Below are 24,736 nucleotides of genomic sequence, written 5' to 3'. Positions count from 1 at the left end.
CTCCAGGACCTTACCTAATGGAATCTTCTTGAACCTAAGTCCCTTGACTCCCTCTTCGATGACCCGCTCAGGCTTTTCATTGTAATTTAGATCCTACTTCAGTTGCAATGACTCATAACTCAAAACATCGGAGAGATCAGACACGTACTTACGCAACTTGCCCAAAACTTTCCAAAATCTTAATTGTACCTATATATCTCGGGCTCAACTTCCCTTTCTTGCCAAAACATATAACTCCCTTCATTGGCGAGACTCTCAAAAACACAAACTCGCCTACTGAGAACTCGATGTTCCTTATCTTAAGGTTTGCGTAACTCTTTTGCCTACTTTGAGCAATAAGCATTCTCTAGAAAAAATTTCAATTGCCTCACTAGCTTCTTTGATTGCCTCAGGGCCTAATAACTGCTTCTCCCCATCTTTATCCCAGTGCAAGGGAGATCTACACTTGCGCCCATAGGGAGATCTACACTTGCCCTTCTTGGACAAAGAGAAGTCACCGTCGCCGTTTTCTTGTACCGAAGCCTCCTGCTTCACTAGGGCTTCACCCAATTTCTGCCCCTCCCTAATTTGATCTAGAAAGATGGACTGTAGGGTGAGATTTTCTAAGCCTCATGCTACCAAATCTATTCCAACACTTATGATCTCTTTATGCAATTGTGCCTCTATTGTACTAAGGCCGAGACACTTCCATGTCCCCTCCTACTCAATGCGTCAACCACTACGTTGGCCTTGCCTGGGTGCTATAGAATTTCGCAATCATAGTCTTTTACCAATTCTTATCACCTTCGCTGTCTCAAATTTAACTCCTTCTAAGTGAATGAGTATTTCAAACTTTTATGATCGGTGTAAATCTTGCACTTGTCTCCATATAGGTAATGTCTCCAAATCTTGAGTGCGAACACTACTGCTGCCAGCTCTAGATCGTGAGTAGGATACCTTTGTTCATAATCATTGAGTTTCCTCGAGGCATCATCCACTACCTTTCCATTTTTCATGAGCACGCATCCCAAGCCATTCTTGGATGCATTGCAATACACCACAAATTTTCCCTCTTCGGTGTGAACACAAAGGATAAATGCAGGGATCAATTTGTCTTTCATAGTTTGAAAACTCTCTTCACATTTCTCAATCTAGGTGAACTTCTGGTGCTTGTGGGTCAGATTGGTCAAGGGTGTTGCAATCTTGGAAAAACCCTCAATAATGTCAAAAAAAACAACTAAAAATAACAATTGGACAATAACTAGATATCAACCCACTGCATTAAAAAATGACTAAAAACAACAATTGGACAACAACTAGAAGTCAACTCATTTCATACTAACACGTTTTTTTTATACATATTCAAAATATGCCTGAAGCAACTAAACATCAATTAGACATCAGCACAACAACAAAACAACAATACATAAACTTTACAACTAAAAAACAATGTGAAAACAACTATACATAAACCTAAACAACACAAAAGACGAATGCTAATAAATATATAAATTAACTTAAAATTTACCATATTTATGTAAACTTCTAACCCTAAAAGGAACAATTTAATTTAGAAAAATTACACCTATGTAAAATATAAAGAAAATAATGACAAAAAAAAAGGTTTGAATTGATTTTACATTTATAATAAATCTTTTTAAAATAGCATACCAAATTATAAATGGGTATTTTCTTTTAATTCAGCTATTTTTTATTTCATAATAGGTTTGTGATTAAACATCAATATGTTGTTTTTTATTAGCGTATGTTGTCTCACATGGAACAAATATAACAATTAATTTTTAGATGAGTATTAGAGCCATATCCCCTAGGGGCATTCAATCCACACCTATCCAAATAGAGAGCCAAATTAATAAAAAAAAAAAAAAAAAAAGGTAAGCTGCATGAGATCCACATAGTGCAACAAGATCTTTGAGATCCAAATAGCAAGCTAAGCCACACAAGATTCACATAGTGCAAAAAAGCACTTGAGATCCAAAAAAATAAGCAAGCTAAGATGGTCGCTTGTGATTTGATAATTCAAAATTGGCGTGCAAGAAATAGCCACCAACTTGAGCCGGGATATTGGAGTATGGTGTCCCACATAGAACAAGTATAAGAATATTGAACCATTTATAAGAACATGGATAACTCCTCTAATCATCAATTAGATTTTATAAGAAACCCCATGATTCTTGTCATTTTTTATCCCAGAACTTTATGTTCTATCTAAACCACTTGTTATACATAGTAATCTATTGTAAAGAGAACATTACACTTAATTTAAAATTAAATAATATTTTTGAAATAATAGTTTGTCTCTAAGTATTAAATATCTCAACATCGTTTGATAAACTGTTTAATTAAAAGTTTAGATTATGTCAGATCTTAAACCATAGTATCTTTAAATATATTTATAAGCTTGTTGTTGGAGTACGAAATTTAGGTAATCAGAATATAAAATCAACGAAACTTTACTTCGAGGGGGTGTTTGGTATGGGGTAAAGTAAATGTGAGAATGTGAATCTAAATCCCTTCATATGTTTGGTTCAAATTTTAAGAGAGTAAAGTTAATAATTTGTGTAAGCCCCACATGTATTTTAAGGGTAAAGTGAACCCTTTTGTACACAAAAGTTTAATATTACCTCAATCCTAAGTCCCTCTATACTTTCCAATGCAACTCAACTACTCAAAACAATCACCCCTGAGTGAGTACCTTCAGTCAAGTTAGCAAAGAGCACTTAGCAATATCATAAAACAACTAAATTTGTGTCTAAAAAGTATGGTGTCAAAACTAAAACCATCTTGATATTCTTCAGAGTTTTTGTCTTAATAAATTTCAAACAAAATGAATTTTATAAATCACTAATAATATTAGAAAAGTAATTAAATAGGACTTGAGAATTTCAAACCTACATGAATGTCGTCATCATTAGCATAGTGTGGTGGTATTGTATATTTATGGTAAAGAAGAAGTTCCAAGTTCGAATCCCCTCCCATAATGTAAAAAAGAAAAACCTATGAGAATGTCAACAATATCCCAACACAAAACTAGAATTATATGGGATATAATATAGGAAATTTTTTTAAAATATGGATTTTATACCATTAATGTACAAAAATATGAAAATTATATTTTTCTTAATTTGTATGAGAAAATTTATTAAAGAAAGAATTAAACAATGAGAAACACAATTAATAGCTAACTAAAATATGAAAATGTCACATTTTTTTTATCATAATTATGTTTTATTTGATTTTGAAGGTAATTTTTTTTTCAATTTATTTTTTTTTCTTTTATTTTTTAATTATTTTTCAGTTATTTTTTCCCCTACTTATGTTTTCTTCCTTTTTTCATTTTTTTTTTACCAATTTTTTCCTTCTTCATTTTTTTTCTTTCCATTTTTCCATTCTTCTTCTTCTTCTTCTTTTCATTTTTATTCATTTATCTATTTTTTTTCTTTCATTTGTATTTTTTTTTTCTTCATATTTTTTCAGTTTTCTTTCCTCTTTTTTATTTTCATTTTTTTCCTTCTATTTTCTCTTTATTTTGTATTTATTATTTTCTCTTTCTATTTTTTTTCTTTTTTCACACATATGAGTTTTTTTTTTCTTTTTTTCTTCTTCCATTTCTTTTCCTTTTTATTTTTTATTTTTTTCCTACCAATTTTTTCATTCATGTTTTTTTCTTTCCAAAGTTTTTTTTCTTCTTTTTCCTTCATTTTTTGGACTTATTTTTTTCTCATTCCATTTTTTCCTTTTTCACACAAATATTTTAACATTACATACTTATTTTACTATTTTTTATTTATTATCTTTTATTATTGTAATTTTTTATAGTTTTTTCCACTATATGTAAGAAAATTCAAATAAAAATTTTCAGCATTTTCTTTACTGTAACCCTTATGGGAACACCAAAATTTGGAAATAAAACTAATAAAAATATGAAAACGTGAATGGGTAATCAATTACCCTGATGGGAACATTCAAATCTAGAAAAAAAATATATGAAAAATATGGGAGAGAAGGGAAATGGAGTGTATCTTATTTTTTTTCTATCTTCAGATCTGTGGTAACTAGTTACCTTCTCGTTCTTTGTGTGTATATTTCTGGGGGTAACTGGTTACCGTCACGTTCTTTGTGTGTATATTTCTGGGGATAATTGGTTACATTCACGTTCTGATGTGTGTGTGTATTTCTGGGTTCTTTATGGTAACTGGTTACCTATGTTACTAAAATCATAGTTACTTCTTCCTTTTTTAATTAAATGTTCTTCCTCTTTTTTCTTCAAATTTGATGTTTCTTTTCATATTTAATATGAGTAACCTGTCACCCCTCTTATGGGTACTGGTTATCTCTCTTATGACAGAAAGTTACTTATCTTAGGATAACTGGTTACCTCTCCTGGTACATGTTATTTAACCTAGCTCTAAGAATTTTTTTACATAACTGTCAAAGATCAATAAAGTAACTAGTTACCTTACACAAGATTTAAAAAAAAAAAATGTACGATCTAAAAAAAAGGAAAAAATGTTTATAATAAATAAAAATAATTTTAAACACAATTCGTATTACAAAAAAAATTGCAAAACAACTAAAGAAAATTTTAATATAAAAAAAACAAATAAGCTAGAAAAAATAATAATCAAATTATAAACATACCCTTCCAAATTAATAAAACTTGATTAAGAGTGAAATTATGGCATAAACTAACTTTTATACAAAAATATGGAAAATAAACCCATAAAAGTGAAAATTCTTAAAAAAAAAGCTATAGATTATTAATTTTTTTTAAATAAAACATATTATTGCACACCCTATTAAAATTCCCATATAAAATGTAATTTCCTCTATATAATATAAGTATAACACTACTTATAAATATAGATTTATGGTAACAATTGATTTAGGAAAATAAAAATTAAAAAGTGAGAATAAAAATGAGAGAGGCTAAGATGACTACAAAGTTAGATTCATGAAAATTGGGGCTAAAATTATAGTATTAATCAACATAACCAATAGAATAATAGTTACTCAAAAACAACATCCAACATATAAAGAGATAAATTTTAAAAAAAAAAACATATAATGAGATCAAATCAAGAAACAAGAGCTAGGATTTATTGAAATAGCCTCAAGTCCAATAAAAACACCATCAATTAAATTCAACTCCGTAGGTAGTTGGAATGCCTCTATATGGATTGCTAAATAGCCACATTGCCAGGACGTGAAAACACAATCTGCAACCAAAATAATAAATTAAAAAAAACCCTAAGTTTGACATGACTTTGTATTTATTAAATTAAGAAACTAACAAAAGGTAGTAGATTTCAAAGTCAAAGAATTTGTCTATCTTCTCAATAGCTAAATTGTACCTGGTAATCGCCAAGAGTGTGAGACTTGAAACCTGCTGCACAATAATCAAAATAATACTCCCACGTCCTAATGAATTTGTCATTGTATCCAAGAGCCATGATTTCACTGTAACACACTCAAATTAATGTCCCAATATACCCAAGTGTTACAAAAATATATAAAACCTACACCATTACATGGTTATTTACTAACCCTTGCTTCTCCAAGAAATTTTTTCTCCAAATCCTTAGAGTTTGGTAGTAATGGATTCCAATGTTTTCAATGTGCTCCACACTACACTTCCATTAATAATGATTAGTAAAAATAAAAAGTAAATAGTTTTGCAACAAAATATCTACAATCTAAAGTACTATACCAGAGTCTAGATGAAGCAGTCATGGCAGATGTTACTCTACTTAATGAAGGTAGTAATCCACCAGGAAAAATGTACTCCTTGATAAAATCTGAACTTCTCCTATACTCCTCGTATCGTTGATCCGGTATTGATATAAACTAACAAAAATCGCGAAGAGAGCATCACCTTGAGCTATTGGAACTTTAAAATAAGAAGAATTATGAAATGTAATTTGTCAAATTGACAAATAAGTGTCCTTCATTACCTGTAGAACAAAAAGGCCATTCTCTGCTAGTACAGACTCACAACAACCAAAAAAGTCTCCAATGAACTCATGGCCAACGTGTTCTATCATCTCACTACAAAATGAAATATTTTTTCATTACATCGAGTGTTATTGTTTGATACAAAATACTACATTAACTCACCAAGATATGATTCTGTCACATTTGTAGCCAGCAGGCAATTGTCGATAGTCACAAAGAAGAAATTTGATATTTTCCTGTTAGCAGAATTGGTCAAAAGTAAATAAAAATAATTATATTGTTACTTATATTTCTAGAATCAAAAGGTGTTATTTATAGACTATTAAGTACTCAGAGACCCATATAAAAGATCAAGGTGATGTAGTACTTTGCATAGCTTCAATATAAAATATACTATAATATAGAAGTTTGTTCATCATATATATTTGGTACCTGAAGGCCAACATCTTTCACTTTCTTTTGTGCTATTTTCAGTTGTTCCTTCGATAGAGTGATGCCAGTGTACTTGCATCCAGTTCTTTTGACAACTTCAATGGCCAAACTTCCCCAACCACACCCAATTTCAAGAACTTCATGACTCTTATCAATTCTGGCCTGAATAGAGGGGAAAAAAATATTTTACAAAACAGACATCAAATAATAGATGGAAAGTGTACAAAAGGAGACTCACTTTCTCAATAAGAATAGATATTTTTCGCAATTGTGCAGCCTTCAACTCTTCATCTATTGACTGAAATAATTCATAAAACAAATTAGTTTAAGTTAAACCTATAAAGCATAAAACTATTGGGGACTTGTAGTTCTTACCTTAAATACAGCAGAAGAGTATGACATCGTTTCATCCAGGAACAGTGCAAAGAGTTCATTACTCTAAAAACACAAGAGAATATAGTAAGCTTCTTCTGGAATTTTACTTTTTCAAGGAAAAAAACTCTGGATTTCTATCTGTGCTTTCAATAGTTTATGGTTACCACTTATTCTTTAGATTCTTTTCAAATATAATTGTTTCCGCTGCCCTTGTTAACCAGAAGTTCAATTTTTAATTTGTTATAACATGTATTTACATATCTATTTATACAACCCACAATTAGTACACATAGTATAAGCATAAACTCTGATCCATAGATATTGTACCAGATCATAATGGCGAGAGATGTTCCTGCGAGCTTGTGTAAGGGTGTTTTGCCTTGAAACATGCTGAAAGAAATATTTTGCTGAGGCTATACTAGCTGTGAACAACAGTGGAGTCCACCATCCCCTCAAGCTAACAACAAAAAAGTCCTAAGTAAGTGAGTTTTAGGAGATAAAAACTAGTATCATTCTTCGTGCTAATACATGTCGTCAAATTATTTATATATATATATATATATATTACCCTTTCTTGTTTAGTTTGGAGGCTGAAGAATTTGAATCTCTATTGGCGATGAAAATCTACAAAAGCAAGTTTGACAGGAAGTTACTAAGTAAATAAAAAATCAAGTACATGTAAAATTTTCTTAGAAACCTACGAATGCTTACCAGAAAGAGATTTAGTAGACCTTGATCTTTGTCAACAAAAGTAAAATCTCCATTGACATAAGCATCCGCAAGGCCTAAATCAGCTTGTGTTGCAACCTGGCAAATAAATTTTACTTGTGAGTATCAATATTGGTGTTAAAACTATAATTATGGTAACCAAAATATCCATCAAGTGACAAAAAACCGCATACCTTCCAATAAAATTGTGAACTGTGAACTTTGATAGCTACTTTCAGAGAACATCCTTTTGTGTTTCCTTCAAAAGTAAACATTGTACCCCCTTCTTCCAATATACTTTTATATAACCAAAAATCACATATGAATTATCTCAGTTGAAAAAGAAATTAAGAAGTTGTAAGGGTTTGAATTCTTATTCAGAAAAGAACTAGCAGATTCAAAGGACTTCAATTTCATCAGTACAATTACTCACATTAAACATCCTGCAGTGATAAATTGTGTAAGAAATCTAGTAACAAAAAGGCGTGCTCCTCTTTCTACCAGGGAAGGTACCATGTGATTTGGATTACTAAGAAGGTCACAACTTTTTCCAATCAAACCATATGCTGCAGTCATTCCTGCCTAAAAATAGAGGTAACGTTTTTCTTGTGTTGTTTTTTCATCATGGTAGAATGCACTTGGATAAATATTGGAAGGTCGTTGTAGTTTAGAAAGTACCTTTAATCCATCCTCATGGAAGCCATAACCTAATATAAAGTGAATTTAATTAATATTAGCATGTTAAAACATGAGAAAATTCATTGTCATTGTTTCAAAACATCTGGTTTCCCATTAAGCAAAATTCTTACCCTGGTATGCTCCGCAAAACCAAATTCCTCTATTTCCTTGAATTTGATGAATCTCGAGTGAAGCTTTTGATGTTGTAACAGACGGGACTGGATGACTAGTTGAAAACTTAACCAATGTATGGTTTGGTGGATAATCAGGATTGAGTGTCACAAGAAAAGGGAGACTTGTTTCACCAAGATTCTGCGTATTCATATATTTAGGTTATAGTCTTAATGCAATCTATTTAATAAAGTTTAGCATTGACTTTGTTAATGTTTGAGACGAAATGTAAAATAGTTTATGTGTGTACTCACCTGAATCATATTGAGCCAGTATGTCAAAGATACTTTCTTGTCTCTCCTTCCTAGGAAGTTCCATGCACTCCATGCGGCTGGGTTTTTGGGCATTAAAGTTTTGTCACGATGAAGGTAAATGTCACTGCCAGCAGAAAGTTAAGACAATGACTATACATGTTTGACTTAATATCCATGAGATAAAGACAATATGTGCATGCTCTTATGTGGCAATATGTGATTGGTTGACATCATAATGAAAAAGTGGGTGTTACTAGGAGGAGCAAACCTATAAACATATTGGAAAGCACCAAGTACTCTCTGTTCAACAGGAGTAGCTTGGTCTCCAAGTAATCTCACAGCATCAGGAGCATGAACAGCCAATATGCACTTATTATACACTTCTTTAGAACCATCTTCATTGTGAACCACACAACCTGTTAAACATTCTCATAAAAACACTTATAACATCAGAAAAAAACATCAAATGTAATTAGTCATAATTAGTAATAAGTTTAAAGTAGTTGAGTACTAACCCTCGTCAATGGTTGAAATCATTTGTACCTCGGAACAGGTTCTTATGTGACAACCTCTACTCTCTAGCTCAGCTCTTACCTTTTTTTGTGTTTTTTTTTTTCAAAATTAGTTAGCATAACGTCTCTTTTTTTAGTATGTATAGTAAATTCAAGTTACTTACTTTCTTCACATAACAATGTGAACGTCCTTTGACAGTAAGCCATTGAGGATGACCAAATAACTGCATTAGCCATAAACAATATCAAAATATCACAACAAATTTAAATATAACATATTCATGTCTATGTAATTGAGTGGTGTGTGTGTGTACCTGGAGGAGATGGTGATTGCGACAAAATGAAAGAACAGAGAAAGCAGAGAAAATCATAACATCTTCCGAATGGCAGGACCATATTGATCCACATATTGGAATCTATGCAGAATCATTAATAATATTAATGTTATTGCCAAGTTAGTGATACATATACATGTGATTTAGTAGAAAGGGTTAAGTGATCTCACAAGATAAGCTTTTATAAACAAGTCGGAGTAACCATGAGACTTAAGGAAGTCTCCTAACGTTTCATTTCGGTCTATGTCCGGGTTGTTATTAAACATATCAAGATATCTAATATGGTCATAAATAAATAAATGAAATGAAATTAATAATAAAGAAAATGAGTATAAAGTGGGTAGTAAAGACTAGAGAAGATAGTGGAATTGACCTGTTCACGTCATCTTTGAACTTAACAATTTCTCTAATCATTTGATAGAAGTAGGGATTAAAGAAATTCTTCTTCTGAGCAAATAAACTCGAGAAGCCATTTCGGGTACCCCACTCACATCCTTCTCCTTTGTCTAAGCTTACTGAGAATGACATATCTGACGTCTCCATCTCAACTCCAAGCTTTTCAAAAAACTCCATCATGTTTGGATATGAAACCTGTCCAATTTACATTTAAATTTTTATTAAATACAATTACATTGAAAGTAGATAAATTTCCCCCCTCAAATTTTAATTTTATGGACATACATTTCTTAAAATTCAAAGGAAAAATTCTAGTTTGGCCTCTGTGTTTTTCTCAAATACACGATCGGTCTTTGTGTTTTGTTAAATAACAATTCGAATTCTGTTTTTTACAAAATGAATCAAAATAGTATATTATACTCAATTTTGATCAATAAAACTTCAAATATAAATTTTCATTCTCAGCTCATAGATTACTTTCTCCACTTCTCTGAACCCATCACTTCATTAACGACTCAAGAATTGTACTTATAATTGAAAATATTTTGACCAAAATCAGGTTTAGGATACTATTCTATTTTGTAACACACATGGTCCAAATTGTCATTTAATAAAATACGATGACCAATCATGTATTTGATAAAAACATAGAGACTAAAATAATATTTTTTCAAATTCAAATTGTACACATTTTACTTATAGTTTAAAGAAAATATAATTTGATCTCAATTCTTAAACTCTTTTATGGTGTGTACTTTATAAATTTTATGTCATCAAAGTTTTTGTTTGTTATAAGTTTTGGCTTTTTCTAGCCTAGACTAGTGAATCTAATGGGATTTTGCTTACCTTGCGAGGGAGTTAAAACCTAGACTTGGTAGATTTCAAATTCTCTATTCATACATAATTAAATAAAAAAAATTAAAAGTCTTTTTAATGTATAAACTTGAAAAGTTTTTATTTGGAATTTAATAATTTTCAAAATATTAAAGGCGAATTAGTGAATTTTATTTCTTAATTTTCTTTTGTGTAATTATTAAATCGGTATTTATTACTATTATTTTGATTTTAATTATACACTTAACCTAACGGGATACTTTTCAATTAGATTAAGTAGTTACTTAAATTATTTATTTGTATGTGTATGATTTTATTTGTAATTTATCAATCTCTTTTGGCTTTCAAGTAGTTTATGGTCTTTCAAATGGAAGCTATTGCTTTATTAAAGGGACTTATATGGGCTTTCGATCTCAGTTTTCTATGTGGTCTAGAAGCCAATCTTTCGAAAGTTCGTGCATTTTTAATGGCATCTTTCCAGGATTTAAGATCGGATAGTATTTTTTCGAGTTTGCTTTATTGTTTAAATTGCTGGAGGCAACTCTATCTAATATCAGTTGCTTAGTTTTTTAGTAACTCATATTTTGACTCTATGTGTCATTTGGCTAAACAATGAATTTTGGATATATGTTATCACTTCATTTCTTTGTTTCTTATTTATTCAATATTAAGGTGATTCAAGTACTTTTTCAATAATAATAATAATTAAAACATCTAAGCTAGTTATTTTATTATTGATCAATAAATATAATGCGATTTTACATTTACTAATTAAATATATATTTTTTATTATTAATTAATTATTTTCATGCATAACTGTTTAATTAAAAATAATTATATATGAAAGTTGTTTATTAAAACCTATAAATCATTTTTTTTAAAAGTAATTTTTTTTATGTGTTCACCCAAATATTATTAAAATGATATTCCTAGGAATTTAATACAAAATTTTCATGCACATTCAAATATAGATTTAAAATTTTCCAAATAAATTATATTCTTCTTCTTAATATTCTCACCAATCATATAATTAATAATCACTAATAAATTTGTAAAAATCATTCCAAATTAACATTTTATCAAAGTGTTTATTTGAAACAAAGCATATATGAAATCAAGATCCCACTTGATCAAATACATTTACACTGGAAATAATACTTTCTAACGAAAGCTAATATCATTTCTTTCAAATTAGCTGATTAAATGATTTTTATCATTTATATGCTCTGTAGTTTTACTCTATACTAATTATTTTACTTATATATATCATAATATGATTCTTTGGATATATATACATGTCTATACCTCACATATATACTAACATCGTAGAACAGATGTAATAAAAACAAATGTAAAATATATATATATATATATATATTAACAAGACTTATATAAAAAATTATTATTTATTTTTTGTATAAAAGATAGATGTAAATTTCTCTCTATATAATAACTTTAGTTAGAAAGTATATGGGCTTATAAATGACTTTATCATGTCAATCATTTAAACCAATTTTGATCGAAAATTGAGGCTTCCAATTGATTTTGAGTTGAATTTTCAATTTAAAATTTTCTAAAATCTGGAAAGTAGGACAATGTAATTGGTTACGATTTTGCCCAATTAAAAAGTCGTAATCGGTCAAATGTAATTATAAATGCCACAGACAAAATCCCCTATTTTGCGTCATCTAATTGTGTCGGCCAAGAAATGTGTTGATCGATATTGTAGGTGCAAAGATTTTATGCATCAGTCAAAGAGTGATGCTTATAATCTCCACAAGTTTACTTTATGGCGTCGAATGTGAATGTTGATTGAACTTGCATTTTTACCACCAATGTTGTAGATCCAATTGATAAAAGAATCTCAAATCAATAAACCATAATTATTACCTAGCTTATCCTCTCTCTCTCTCAAACACACACTAACCTAGAGCCTCCCTTCTCTATTTTCTTTCTCTCAACCTTCTCTCTCTCACAACCCTAATCCATGACTACTATAGAAGGCAGTAGACGAAACGTGTAGTTAATTAGGTATGAGGAGGTCAAATGTGTGATATGTTGCGACATGATACACCTCCATAAGGTCATTTTGTATGTATAAGGATGCATTTGTACTTGATCATTAGTCAAGTCTTACACCAAGTAACCTCAGGAGTAGAGTGATGACACTTTTGTAATTATGTATATGTCTTCCAGAAGAAAATCATCCATGTTTCCGGGAAGACTTTAATTCCTTAGAATGCTCCTTAAGAGGGGTGACTAGGTGACTTAGGGAAGCACCATGACCACCAGCAGATAGGGGCTTAAGATATGTATTCCATTGCCCTATCAAAGCCATATATGAATAAAATGATGTTTATCCATGCCTTATTGTGTATACTTTCTTTATGGTTTATGTGTTGCTTGTTTGTTGCCTTCGTTGGGTCATTCCGTGTCATTTGGCTATGTTGTATGCTATAGTTGTTGTATGGGATGTTGTCTTTGGATGGCTTGCTTTGTGCTTGCTCATACTTCATTATTTCCCTTACATGTACGTGACTTGTATCATGGCTAACCGATGAGCTTGTTTGCCGCAAGTGTGAGTTTTAGGCTAACTTGCTAGCTGAGTGTGCTAACAAGTATCTCACGCTCCATCAGTTCAAGGAGTCAATTTGGCGGCTCATGATAGTTGGTATTAGAGACAGGTTAGAGAAAGCTTGGTGACCCTGCATGATGGTGAGTAACACTCAAAGGATCAAAGCGCTTGAGAGGTGCATTGGAGAGCTAGATGGCCTCGACGAGAGAGTCAGGGATCTTAGCTTTGTTTGACAATAATCTGAGTCAAACAACGCACAAAATTGTGTGGCTATGTTGGAGCGAGATACAACCAATCTACTAGTCCGTATAACAGTAATTGAGCGAAGGGAGAACCTTTCAAGTACATCAGATGGTCCTCAGAGGGAGGAACGTATTGAGGCAGTGGAGCGCGCGGTGAAAGACTTACAAGAAAAATTAAATGATCTCGCAGAGAATTTTTTAGGGTCAATTTAGGCATTGAAGGATGAGATCTTGGAGAGAACATGAAGTTGAACCTCACCATGAGAGCAGTGGGGACTCTGCCTGCGGCTGGACCCATTGGCATGGAATATGAAAGAGTAAAAGTGCTTGAGCTGAGGCCCTATGGCAGGACCAGAGACGCAAAGGAATTAGAAAACTTCCTATTTGACATGGAGCATTGCTTCAGAGCCGTGAGAGTTAATTCAGAAGATGGAAAGGTCACCATGAAAACAATGTACTTGTTTGCGGATACCAAAGTGTGGTGGAGGAAAAAAATACAATGGAATTCACAAAGATAGATGCAACTTAACAACATGGGAATATTTAAATATAGAATTGAAGACATAGTTTCTCCCTGAAAATGTTACCTATATACTCGACGCCAATTGAGAGAGATGAAGCATACTGGGACAATCCGAGAATATGTAAAGAAATTCTTTGGGTTGATGCTCGATATGAAGGACATGTTCGAAGTGGACAAACTCTTTGCCTTTTTGGAAGAATTGAAGCCTTGCGCAGAGCAGGAGCTTGAGAGGCAGCGAGTGGCTGACTTGGCCACTGCTCAAGCTGTAGCTGAATGACTGACCAATTACTCATCGGGGAATATCCAATCGAAGAAGACTAATCCTTCATCTAGCAGGAACAACGTTGGGGGAAAGAAGTCGAGAAAGTCTTAGCAAAGCAAGAGTGGGGGAGGAGAGAAGAAGTCAGTGGAGTCTAACTCTTTTAACAAAGGCAATAGACCCCCGTTCAAAAAGCCTCTTATATGTTGGATTTGTGTCGAACCACATAAGTCGATAGAATGTCCTCACAAGTCCAAGAAGAACAAGCTAATGAATGTGAGGATGAGGAATATATGCATATGAGTGCCCTCCGAATGCTAAATGCTCTCAAGAAGCATGGTGCCAAAGTGAAGAAAACCCTTGGAAAAGGGGTAATGTATGTGGATGCCACTCTAAATGGTAAGATGGTTGGGAGTGTGATGGTTGACATGGGCGCCACTCGCAAATTCATTTATGAAAAATTGAAGCTAAACAACTGGGACTGAAATGGGAGAAAGACAATGGCCGCATGAAAGCGGTTAACTCAAAAGCCTTAGCCACGATCGACGTGGCTAGGAAGGTGAATATGAAGATCGACTCGTGGGAGGGGCAAACTGACTTAGTGGTTTTGTGAATGGATGACTTTGATGTAATATTTGGTATGGATTTCCTTACTGAGAAGGGAGTCATTCCCATCCCAGCTACGGGAAGTTTACACATAATGGGAGAGACACTGTGACAGTCAGAATCCCGTGATCCGTAAGGGGAAAGATCGGGTAAAGCTGTGCAACCCCATACCGCCTGGGGAAGGTCAAGTGTGATGATTCTAAGATTGTGTAGGTATGGGACTACACAGTTGAAGAGGGCTTAAACGAATGGATGGGTACTACCTATATCAACAAGATGCATCTTCTTTTCGGTAGCCCATCACTTGAGAATTCCAAAGTTAAGCGTGTTTGACCTGGAGTAATCTCAAGATGGGTGACCTCCTGGGAAGTTTTTCCAAGAAGTGTGCGAGTGAGGAAAAAGCATGCTGGAAAGACTCATGTTGGTTTGTAGGGCCAGTCGTCATTCCAGGAAGCAGTCATAGTGACATGGGGCGTTACAAATGGTATCAAAGCCTTGACACAGCTAGAAGTGTGGCCGACGGGGACGTCGGGCCCATAAGGGGGGTGATTGTGATAGTCAAAATCCTGTGATCTGTAAGGGGAAAGATCAGGTAAAGTTGTGCAATCCCACACCGCCTGGGGAAGGCCAAGTGTGATGATTCTAAGACTATGTAGCATACGAGTGAGGAAAAAAGCACGCTGGAAAGACTCGTGTTGGTTTGTAGGGCCAGTCGTCATTCCAGGAAGCAACCATAGTGACGTGGGGCGCTACAAATGGTATCAAAGCCTTGACCTAGCCAGATGTGTGGCCGACGGGGATGTCGGGCCTGTAAGGGGGGGTGATTTTGACAGTCAGAATCCCGTGATCCGTAAGGGGAAAGACCGGGTAAAACTGTGCAATCCCACACTGCTTGGGGAAGGTCAAGTGTGATGATTCTAAGACTGTGTAGGTATGAGACTACACAGTTGAAGATGGCTTAAATGGATTGATGGGTACTACTTATATCAACAAGATGCATCTTCTTTTTGGTAGCCGATCACTTGAGAATTCCAAAGTTAAGCTTGCTTGACTTGGAGTAATCTCAAGATGGGTGACCTTTTGGGAAGTTTTCCCAATAAGCGTGCGAGTGAGGAAAAAACACGCTGGAAAGACTCGTGTTGGTTTGTAGGGCTAGTCTTCATTCCAGGAAGCAGTCATAGTGACGTGGGGCGTTACAGACACCTATAGTGGTACCTGCTAAAGTGGAGCAGCCCCCAGAAATCAAGTTGTTGTCAGCCTTGCATTTGAAGAAGGGATTAAAGAGACAAGAGCGCACATATGTTGCCCTACCCACAATATACAAGGATACGACAGATGAATTCATTTCACCAGAGATTCGATATGGAGCATTCAAGTTTTGAGTCATGCCGTTTGGGTTGACTAACGCACTAGCCACATTTTGTACACTGATGAACCAAGCTTTCCACGAATACTTGGATAAGTTCATGGTAGTCTACTTATATGACATTGTGGTTTATAGCACCATGATAGAAGCACATCAACTACACTTGGCTCAAGTGTTTTAGAAGTTGAGAGAGAACCAACTCTATGTGAAATGGGAGAAATGCTCCTTCGCACATGAGAGAATCAAGTTCCTAGGCCACATTGTGGAGCATGACCAAATTTTGCATGAATCTAGAGAAGGTTCAGGCTATTCAAGAATAGAAAGTCCCCACCAATTTGAAGGAACTACTCTATTTCCTCCATTTAGCCAACTACTATCGGAAATTTGTTTAGGGATATTCAAGAAGAGCGACACCCTTGACTGAGTTGTTAAAGAAGGGTGTAACTTGGGCATGGACCAATAGTTGTGTTGAAGCGTTTGAGAGTTTGAAGGAATCTATGATGCGAGACCCTGTTCTCGCCTTACCAGATGTCAACAAATCCTTTGAAGTACAAACAGATGTGTCTAATTATGCTTTTGGAGGGGTACTTGTACAAGGAGGCCACCTTGTAGCTTATGAGAGCCACAAGCTTACAAAGGCAGAAAGGCGCGACACTACACAAAAGAAGGAGCTTCTCCCAGTAATTCATTGTCTACGAGTGCGGTGGCACTACTTGTTGGGATCGAAGTTTGTGGTGAAAACGGACAATGCAGTAGTGAGTCATTTCCTCGCCCAGCCGAAGCTTACCCCTACGCAAGCAAATGGAGGGAGTTCGTAGCAGAATTTGACTTTCGTTTCAAAATCAAGGTGGGCCACAACTGATGCCTTGAGTTGAAAAGTTGAGTTAGCAACTCTAAATTGCAAGCAAACATTTTGGCTAGCGCGGTGATTACTCCTATCCGAGAGCGCATTAAGAAGAACTTGGAGAACGACCCATCATGAACCTCGCAAAAGAAGGAAAAACTTGCCAATTTTTGGTGGAGGATGATCTTTTGTGGGCCAAAGGTGGCCTCTTGTCTATTCCAAAAATTAGAGATTTATGGAGGACACTAATGAGTGAATGCCATGACACCTTGTGGGCGGGTCATCCAAGGTGGTAGAGGATGCATGCCTTTTTGAAGCAAGGGTACTATTGGATACAAATGCACGACGATATAGGGGAGTACACCAAGACCCGTCTCACTTGCCAGCAAGACAAAGTGGAGAGACACAAGACGCGTGGGTTATTAGAACCTATGTTAGTCCCAAGCCGACCATGGGAGAGTGTGTTGCTTGACTTTATTACTAGTCTACCAAAGACAAGAGACTTGAGTGTGATCTTGGTGATCGTGGACAAATTTTCCAAGTATGCAACATTCATACTGGTGTTGAAGTATTGCTCGACAGAAGAGACAACAAGATTTTTCTTTAAGTACGTTGTTAAGTATTGGGGAGTACCCCAAAACATAGTCAGTGATTGAGATGGAAGATTCACATGGACCTTTTGGTCTAAGCTATTCAACCTTTTGGGGTCACAACTAAACATCTTCTCGAGCTACCCTCCGTAAATGGACAGACAGATTGAAAGATTCAATGGGATGCTCGAAGAGTACTTGCGGCATTTTGTCAATGCCAACCTACATAATTGGGCACAACTACTTGATGTAGCTCAATTTGTCTTCAACTCTCAGAAGATTTCTTCGTCAGACAAGAGAAATTTTGAAGTTGTCAATGACCAGCAACCACTATTACCCCACACAGTGGACGAATACCTAGGGAGAAATCCAAGAGCCATTAACTTAACGAAAGGCTGGAAGAAAACCACCAAGATTGCCCTAGCCAATCTATAGAAGGCTTTAAAGAGAAGAAGTGGGCAGACCAGAAGAGATGACCACTGGAATTTAAAGCAAGCGACTTAGTGATGATCAAACTTCGACCCAGACAACTGAGATTCTGAGGGAATAAGGACATCAGACTCGTCCGCAAATACGAGGATCTTGTGCCAATCATCTCGAAAGTGGGTTTAACCTCCTACAAAGTAAGCTTAATAGAATGGATGAAGATACACCCGGTCTTGCACGTCAGCAACCTCAAACCATATCATAAAGATTCAGAAGATCTAGATCGCAACCAGTCTACCAGAGAAGGAGTCAGCATCAAGCCATGAAGCAGCAGACAACCTGAAGAAATCCTGGCAGAAAGGACCGTGGTCGTGGACAAAATGAAGAAGAAAGAGTTTCTAGTGAAGTGGAAATGGCTCACAGATGAAGAAATTTGCTGAGAAAAGGCAAAGGATTTGCACAAGCTTACGCAGAGGATTGAAGATCCACAAGGAGAAGGTTCGTCGAGGACACTGAAGAACTAAGTAGGGGAGAGTGTGATGTGCTGCGACATGACACACCTCCATGGACTCATTTTTTATGTATGAGCATGCCTTGGTGCTTGATCATTAGTCAAGTCTTGCACCAAGTAACCTCATGGGTAGGGTGATGGCACTTTTGTAATTATGTATATATCTTCCAGACGAAAATCATATATATTCCAGGGAAGACTTTAATTCCTTAAAATGCTCCTTAGGTGGGGGGGGGGGGGGGGTGACCTATCGACCTAGGGAAGCACCATGGCCACCAGTAGATATGGGCTTAGGCTGTGTACTCCATTGCCTTATCAAAGTCATATATGAATAAAATGACGTTTATCCATGCCTCATTGTGTATGCTTTCTTTATGGTCTATGTGTTTCTTGTTTGTTGCCTTTGTTGGGTCATTGCGTACCATTTTCCTATGTTGTATGCTCTAGTTGCTATGTGTGATGTTGTCTTTGGATGTCTTGCTTTATGCTTGCTCATACTTCGTTATTGCATTTACATGTATGTGACTTGTATCATGGCTGACCGACGAGCTTGTTTGCTATATGTGTGAGTTTTAGGCTGACTTGCTAGTTGAGTGTGCTAACAAGTGTCTCACGTTCCATCAATTCGAGGAGTCAATTTGGTTGCCCGTGACAAAAGGCAACTGGCTCATGGGTGACACCATTGGACTAGACTAGGTCTTGGAGATTGATTGACATGAGGGACTTTGCCTAGCACAAGAACGTGCTCATGGTATTCTCTTCTACCTTTCTTTTGGGTGTTTTTTTTTTTTTTTAATTTCAAATTAGATTGATTTTTTATTTTCTTTTTTAATGGATTTTTCTGAAACCTCAATGAATTTTGTATTGTCTAATTTGTGTTATTGGTTAGTATAATATATAATTTTTTTTTGGTTAATGATTGAATATAAGATTTTCTTGATATGTATTGAATCTCGAAATGTGAATCATAGCTATGTTTGTTTATGACAGTTTGTAATTGAATATGAGCAATGAGCTTCTTCTTCTTCTTTATTTTTTATTTTTGTTTTGCATCTATTTTGTTTATCTGTTATTTTTTTTATTTGGATTTTGAGTTTATTGTTTGTTGGAATTCTGAAAATGGGTTAGGATTTTAGCTGACATTGTATCTAAGGATATATGTGTTTTCCTTTGTAATGTAATGGCGTCGATTGCTTGACTAATGTCATAGTCTTTCAATGCAAAAACATGTTTTTGTAAATAACATTGCTATAAGGCATTTATGGTGCCCAACACCATCTTATATTGATTGATTGGGATAATGGCGGCAAAACTACTTAAGTAGATACAATTTTTGCAGTTAAATACCTATGTAAAATTTTTGAAAGCAAAACTACTCAAGTACTTACAGTTTTTGCAGTTAAATACCTATGTAAAAATTTTGACGGCAAAACTACTCAAATATTGGATTTTCTTGTACTTAACTCCCTGTCGTTAAGTCAATTGTTAAAACTAACCTTATAGGACACGTGACAACCTTTAATTTGTCCATTTGTTTAATTTTTAAATAATTTTAAATTAATTAAAAATTTAGGAAAAAAATAAATAACTTATTTTAAATTCATTAAAAAATTAAACACATGCATTTTAAAAATTAAAAAAAACATTAATTTAATAAAAAAAATCTAAATAAAAATCATACAAATTTTATTTTTAATCAACATGAAATTAGATTGTATTTAGATTTTAATCAAAGTCAAAATGAGATTCTTATAATTTTATTTATATTTTCCATTAAATTAATGTTTTTAGTTTTAAAGATACTTGTGTTAATTTTTTGGAATTTAAAATATTTTATTTTTCTGAATTTTTATATATTTTTAAAAATATTTAAAAATTAAACTTTTAAGAATTAATATATATTTTTTTATTTTTTCCTGAATTTTTTATTATTTTCAATTATTTTTAAAATATTTTGGACGAATTGGAGACTGACATGTATCCCATAAGGTTAGTTTTAACAATTAACTTAACGACATAGAGTTAAGTGCAAGAAAATCCAGTACTTAAGTAGTTTTGCTGTCAAAATTATTTTTACATATGTATTTAACTGCAAGAAGTGTGACTACTTAAGAAGTTTTGGCGTGAAATTTTTTACATAGGTATTTAACTACAAAATTTGTACCAACTTGAATAGGTTTGCCGCCATTATTCCAATTTTAAATTAAAATATGTGTGACTAAATACTAAATTACATCAATAACAGTTTGTGATTTCAGATGATGTTGGACACTATTGGTTTGGTGACCCTTAGCATTTCTTTTTTGTAAAGCAATTTATATTGGATTTACTATTTTCATTTATTGCTGAAAACTTGTAGGTTCTTTAATTCTATCTTTGTCTCGCTATGTATAGAGAAATTTGAGCTTTTATGCTTAATGAGGGGTTTTAAGTCAAAAAAATGCTAGAACATTTAAACCATTTCATAAAATTGTCAATTCTTTTGACAATACCCAAAATACCCCTTCCATAATTTTTCCCATCCACTTCGTCTTCTCTCTTCCCTCTCTCTCCCTCAACCAATTCCACTAAACTCTTTCTCTAGAAAAAAAAAATCCATGGGTAAAGTAAAATATAAGAGAACTCAATGTAAAGACAAGTACTTCTCACTTATTAGGACACTAAAATACTGCATTTCGAACAGATCTGAGCATGATTTTTTGGTTTCTTTTTACGATTTTTTTTCAAATATGAAACTTTGAATTCTGCAGAAAACGACGTGGTTCAATGGTGCTCGATGCTAGCTCGATGTGGCCTTCAAAATAAAGATTTTCATGAATAAATTGATGTTGCTCGATGATGGTTCGATGGTGCTCGATGCGATTCTTGCAAGATACGTAATTTTTCACTCGGGTGTCCATTTGGGGTAATTTTTTTATTTTGATTATTTTTCAAGATCTACACGTTTGAGATGCGTCTATACACATTTGAGAAATGTAAATCTTGAAAAAGAATGCAAAATGAAAAACATACCTTATGTTCAAGATATGTTTTGGTATGTTTTCAAGTTCTAGACTTTGAAAATATGTATGTGAACATCTAAAACGTGTAGATCTCAAAAAAATATGTAAAAAAAAAAAAAATCATCCCAAGCGGACACTCGAGTGAAAAATTATGTCTCTTACAAGAATTGCATCGAACCACCATCGTGCAAAAATTGAGAAACGTCGATTTTTTCATGAAAATCTTGATTTTGAAGGCCCCATCGAGTTGACATCAAACACCATCGAGCAACCATCAAGTTGGACATGATTTTTGAGTTATTTTTCATATGTGAAACTCTGAAATTTGTAGAAAATTGACTTTGCTCGATTGTTGCTCAATGGTGCTTGATACCAGCTCAATGAGGCCTTCAAAATCAAGATTTTCATGAAAAAATCGACGTTACTCGATGATTTCTCGATGGTGGTTCAATGCAATTATTGTAAGAGACATTTTTTTCACTCGGGTGTCTATTTGAGTTGATTTTTAAAAAATATTTTTTTTGAGATCTACACGTTTTAGATGTTCACATACGCTTTTTCAAAGTTTAGAATTTGAAAACATACCAAAACATATCTTGAACATGAGGTATGCTTTGCATTTTTAATTTTTTTTTTTTGAAGATTTACATTTCTCAAATGTGTATATACACATATCAAACGCGTTGATCTTGAAAAAATACCCAAAATAAAAAAAAATCACCCAAAAGGACCCTCGAGTGAAAAATTACGTATCTTGCAAGAATCGCATCGAACCAACATTGAGCAACATCGATTTTTTCATGAAAATCTTGATTTTGAAGGCCCCATTGAGCTAGCATCGAGCACCATCGAACCACGTTGATTTTCTGCATATTTCAAAGTTTCAGATCTGAAAAAAAATCGCAAAAAAAAATCTAAAAATCATGCCCAGATCTGTTCGAAATGAAGTATTTGAGTGTCCTAATAAGAATATTTTCCATTACATTAAATTCTCTTATATTTTACATTACCCATGGATTTTTCTAGAGAAAGAGTTGAGAGGAATGAGTTGAGGGAGAGAGAGGGAAGAGAGAAGAGGAAGTGGATGAAGAATATTATGGGAGGGGTATTTTGGGTATTGTCAAAATATTTGACATTTTTTTAAATGATTAGAAGACCTATCATTTTTTTTTTGAGTTAGGACAACTCATTAAGCATAAAAACTCAAATTTCTCTATATATATTGGGTTTACTATTTTCATTTATAATTGTTATAATTTTTAATAGGTCGAATAATTATATTTAAATAATTAAAAAATAACAGCTAAGAAAACATAAAATAAATATTGTAATAGTTTTCTCATAACCATAGATAAATAATAGCTAATCATATTTATTGTTTCAACTAATTTTGAATGATTATTAAAAAAATATATATTTTGTAATTGCTTACAAATATGTTTTTATTTTGAAATAAAAATTATTATTATTAAAGAAATTAAAATATCATGTTATAATTTTATTTTTAATTTTTGTGTGTGATCTTATACGGTAATTAAGTATTGATTAAGTTGTAATGTTAAACTAACATTTTGCTTAATTATATTTAATTAATAAAATATTATATTATGTACGACGTACTATATAGTCAATTATTACATTATACTTATAAGTTGTCAAACTAATAAAGTATGATGTTTTGACTTTTGTATTAATTATTAGTTGTCACACAAAGCAAATCTAAGTTTAGTTATGGAAATTTTTAGAACCATTTTGAATATAAAATATAAATTTTGTGACAAATTTAACACAAACAAAAAGTTAATGTTATATTTAGTCTAATATTTGTAATTATGCTTCAATACACAAGATGTTAATCAACATAAAAAAATTAATAATTCATTTAATCTTTATTGAGAACATACAAAAATTAATTTTTTTATTATTCAAATTGTGTACTCCAAGAAATTTATCATTAAAAAAATAAATAAAAAATAATATATAGTTGGTCGTTAATTATCAACTACTAAATTATAGTAATTAATGAAAATATGGTAAATGAAAAAATATTATTTATTAATGTGCCAAATTTGGCACAATTTTTAGCATCTCCCAAATTTGACACACTTTTTGGAACAAAAGTTATATTTTTTTATAAAATGTGCTAAATATAGCATTGTACTAACTTTTTGACACTTTGTTCGAGATGCACTAAATAATGACAGAAATAATCTTTCGCCAATTAATACAAAATTGGTAATAAAACGAAAACAAAAATATTTTGACGTGAAACAAATCCTAACATATATTGTGGTATTCCTATAAATACGAAGTAATTGTGCAAGAGGAAAGATAGAAAGATCAACGTACACTATTGAAGACCATGAAACCAAGGTCCAAATCAAAACCGTCAAAAGTAACAGTGTTGGCATGGCCTCCTAAGTAGTTTTCTTTCTCATATAAAACCACTTCGATGCCGTTTTGTGCCAAAACGTAGGCCGAAGCCAGTCCACTAATACCAGCACCAACCACAGCAACTCTCATCTTCTCTGCTTTTGTATTTTGATTATTATTATTTATTTGTCTGCATTAATCATCATCACTCCAAATATTAAACAAACTACTATATATCCTTTTGTTTAAAAAAAATAAGAAAATAAAAAAGTACTACTTCAATATTAATATACAACATTTCTTGACCAAAATACAAAATGAAAAAAATTAAAGAAATGTTTAAGCCAAGAACTATACTACTGCACTTGACCAGGAAAGTAGAGCAGAAAGAAAGAAGTTTAAAATACAATACATTCCCATAAATAAAATATTTATGCAGCTTGATCTTTCTTTTTTCTTTGGAAGGATATACACAACTAATGTCACATATGCAGAATTTTTTTTAACATAATGTATTAAATGTAACATATATATATATATATATATAAATACCTGGATGTGTTTGTTTATATGGAGTAAGCCTTCAATAGATGGATGGCATTCCGTGGAAGAAGACAGGCTTTGTTTTGAGTGTTCTTCTTTCTGTGATTGCAGAAGAGAACTCTATGTTATGTAACGTAGATTTATATATTTATTTATTTTGAAAGGGTAACGTAGATTTATATAAATATATATTTTACGTACAATAATTGGAAGAAATATCTCTCTG

At 33.0% G+C, this 24,736-nt stretch overlaps 1 pseudogene; it reads right to left on the bottom strand.

The window, feature by feature from the left end:
- Window positions 1-5,081: 5,081 nt before the first annotated feature.
- LOC133778193 (uncharacterized) lies at window positions 5,082-10,094 on the bottom strand (annotated as a pseudogene).
- Between the last annotated feature and the right edge of the window lie 14,642 nt (window positions 10,095-24,736).

Source organism: Humulus lupulus, chromosome 5, assembly GCF_963169125.1.
Source record: "Humulus lupulus chromosome 5, drHumLupu1.1, whole genome shotgun sequence".
Classification (NCBI taxonomy): domain Eukaryota; kingdom Viridiplantae; phylum Streptophyta; class Magnoliopsida; order Rosales; family Cannabaceae; genus Humulus; species Humulus lupulus.
The sequence above is the reverse complement of the archived record's forward strand: the minus strand, read 5'-3'. Positions and strand labels throughout refer to the sequence as shown.